General features: G+C 42.2%; 1 long non-coding RNA gene across 1 annotated transcript; it reads right to left on the bottom strand.

The window, feature by feature from the left end:
- Positions 1–2,423: 2,423 nt before the first annotated feature.
- LOC119353657 lies at positions 2,424–3,589 on the bottom strand. Its single transcript, XR_005170490.1, has 4 exons — positions 3,471–3,589; positions 3,246–3,334; positions 2,644–2,750; positions 2,424–2,487 (listed from the first exon to the last, which is right to left on the bottom strand). It is a non-coding gene; the product is annotated as an uncharacterized LOC119353657 (long non-coding RNA).

Consider the following 3,589-nt stretch of genomic DNA (forward strand, 5'->3'; position numbering starts at 1 on the left):
ACAGGGTAATGATATAGTTGGCACAGAAGCAAATAATTATAATGCAATTCCAAAGGATTAATTTGCATGTGTTTGAACTTTGAACACAAGAAACAGGGTTATGGAAGATGAAGTGCGGGGAGCTATTTCTGAAGGATTAATTTGCATGTCATAGTTGTTTATTTGTTTTAATCTTATCTGAATGTTAATAATCTGTAGATTCCGCACGCAATAATGGACTAATGGGCGACGAAGTGCCAGGAGCTCCTTCCATGTTGAAGAACACCATAGAGGTTGATCCATGGAGAGGGCAATTTTCTATCAATCATGATCTATTATCATGTATCTAGGGTGTAAGAGCACCTATAGCCGGCTCCTCAAATTAACCGGGCGGGCGCGGGGACCACTGACGGACATGTGAGAGAAGCAAAAAGTAGCAAAAAGTCGACCCAACCGGACCCCTCATATCTTCCCTATATGTTCGGGCTATCCTCGAATCCTCATATCCATCTCAAATATGGGAAGGATATGAGGGCTCACAGACATGCCCAGGCGCGCCCGGTCAATCTGCCTCGTAGGACACTGCCCCACTCGAACCACCTTTTCTCTTTCTTTATTCATTCTTTTCTTTCTCTCTCATCTTCTCCACCAATCACGAGCAAGTGACCGGACATACAAGAAAGAAAATTAGAATTGTAGTTGCACGGATGACCAAATAGGGCTCAAAACGGATATGCCCGGTCACTGATCGGGTGCGTCCGCGGGCGTTTGAGGGGTCGAGTTACGTGGCTGAAGATTCTCTAATAATCAACAATATAGTTGGTTCTTGCAATTAACTCACTGTAACGCCATGTCAATTTGGTGGATTCCTATCCCTAGACTAATGTTTACAGTAGATATTGTATTCTCTGTGAATCAACAAACACAAGAATAATTTAAATGTGAACATGTAAAATATTTTGGTGACGGCCTGTCCCGCTCACCAGTTGGTCCAAAGATCCGACCATCTTGCCTGATTTATTGTTGCTAGCACCAAAGCTTGTGTAGGAAATTAAGCATCATTGTTTCCCAGCCCAGATGACTACTCTACTTCTCTATCCATGTTGGGCTTGTTTAGGGAACATCCCCTCCATGTCGGGCCTAGCTTGGAGTGTGTAACAGAATCGCAGTGTGGCTAGAATGTTGACAATGTCTTGGATAATTCTTAGAGCAAACACCAGCATGACCTCGTCGATGCTGCATACAATCGATGGGAAGCCCTTCCCACCGTATCATAGACGATGCCCTCGATTTTCTGCTACGCCAAAGCTATGCTTGCCTACCGCCTAGACGAACTCCATCGCCCCATCATACCTCTACTAGTCGCTGCAAGGAATAAAGACTTATTCCTCCCATTGATCTCCAACTCATCTTTCCATTGTATCCCATTTCTACAAGATGTCCCCGTTCAACTGGCAATGCCACTTACCCGTGTCGGCCTTTTTTTCTCTCTCTGTAGACTTTTCCATATACTACAAGGTTGTCTCACACATCATTGTAGTTTTCGAGCATTGTTTGCTACATGAGGTAACATTTAACTACTTATTTATAGATAGATAAGATGTAAATGTAGACATAATTGTTTTACCAAAGTTCATGTGTCTGGCCTTTACATTTTTTGTCCTCCAAGTGCGGCAGTGGGTTTCGAGGAAGTAACAGCTCTAAGGCACATTAGTGCATCCAATGTATGGAGCCTTGACATGCCACAAGTTCAGCTCATTCTTGGTGCAGTATTAATCACCTTCACTGAACTTAATGCCGTGAGATGTGACGGTCCATATGTTAGATATCACCAGCGTTTGCTCAGAAACACACACTGCAAGTAGTACACAATAATAATAAACTAGTGGCTGGGGCGCGCCCTGGGCGCGCCACCTGAGGCATGAATCTGCGTACTAATCTAGCTGCTGGAGCTGATAACGTGATTGTACAGTACTAATGCGAGCCAACAGTTAAAGAAAATAATGTATGAAGGAGAATTGCAGCAGCAGATATCGTTTTTGGCTCAAGATATGCAAGCAGCAGAGATAACAATATGTCAACTTTTGCCATGCAAAATGTAGCTGGTACAACATGTTTTCTTTCACCCACCTGTTCCACAATTTATTTTTCAAATCTGAAAGAAAAAAGGAAGTTTGCATGACCAGACATCAGAATAGCAAGATTATCTATCAAGATGCAAGAGTTCATCCTGGTAGATAGATTGAGAAAATGTGATATCTTTAACAGCCAAAGCAAAAAAGTTCTTGTTTGACACCATATGGCCTGGTTCAGCAAAATGTTTGAAATTTTAGTATTATAACTAATTAAAAATATTTGAAGTATGAGTCTTTTTACAGAAATGAGAATCTTACAAGTATTGTGTCTTCACGATGTGAGAACCTCTAATTAACATCATAATGTTTTATGTTCCTCTTGTGGTCTAGACGTTCGAGCGTGGTATAGAGGGAACTTAAGGGCATAGTCCATCTGAAATTACAAAAGTACAGAATTAGACATAACTTGAACTACTAAGTAACATAGGACTAATATGCTGGTTCAGACTTTTCATAATTGATCTGCCAAGCAAGGTAGGTAAAATGTATAAAAATTTAGAACTCTAAACCAGAACTTACTAGTACAAACCTCTGCCATTTTCCCAACGGCTCAAAGATGAAGATTGGAAGTGTAATAACTGACATTACATCTGATCCTATGTACTTGTTCATCATCTTCCAGTAACAGCCGCGATCCTGCAAGTTAACTGAAGTTGGAAAAACAACATAAAGTGCTGCGATAATAGCATACAACTAAATGTTGAGGGCTTAAAAGTGCCTCATCACTTTAGTTCTCAGAGCAATAGTTTCCTCAAGGAAAAACACCATAAAAAAGGTGAAACGTTTAGTGCACAACATAGCAGACATCACTGAATACTCATCAGCCATCCATGACGCAAATCATCACACGAGATACATCCAGATCTGGTTAACACACGAGATATACGCAGATCTGGTTAAGTAATAAGATTCACAGTGCAAAAGGAAGGATGCAAGGTGCCTGCTCGGATCTGCAGCGGGGTGTGCAATGAATACAAATCCTGGCAAGACAATTTTTAAAGCAGGTCATGGGTGGAGCATAAGCACAAGCACCTGACGAGCGCCACCCCATCCACACAATAAACCAGTCAAACAACAACATTGAATCACTCATATGAATGGATAAAAGCATGAGGAGACACAACATCTCACCAGTGGTACGGCAGGAAGGAAGTAATGAAGAGAACAGGAAACAAGTGGTAGACTAACGATCAACAAATGTGTGCTCACTTCACACCAATCTGCAAGAACAGAACACATGTTAGCAAAGAGGGGTAGCAGCACGGTCGTTGCAAAGAAGGAAACAAGACTAAAATCCACCGCAGTCAGGACCACGTCCATGGAGCCATGAAGCAGACTAAGGAGGCGTCAGCTCACCAGAAAATGACGAAGTTGGTCTGGCGCAGGAGGATGGAAAATGCTGCTTCCCATCTATCCTGCCGCAGTCACGACCATGTCGTTACGCTCTGAAATGTTGCTTCCCATCTGTCCTACCT

The sequence above is a fragment of the Triticum dicoccoides genome, chromosome 1A (assembly GCF_002162155.2).
Source record: "Triticum dicoccoides isolate Atlit2015 ecotype Zavitan chromosome 1A, WEW_v2.0, whole genome shotgun sequence".
NCBI classification, from domain to species: domain Eukaryota; kingdom Viridiplantae; phylum Streptophyta; class Magnoliopsida; order Poales; family Poaceae; genus Triticum; species Triticum dicoccoides.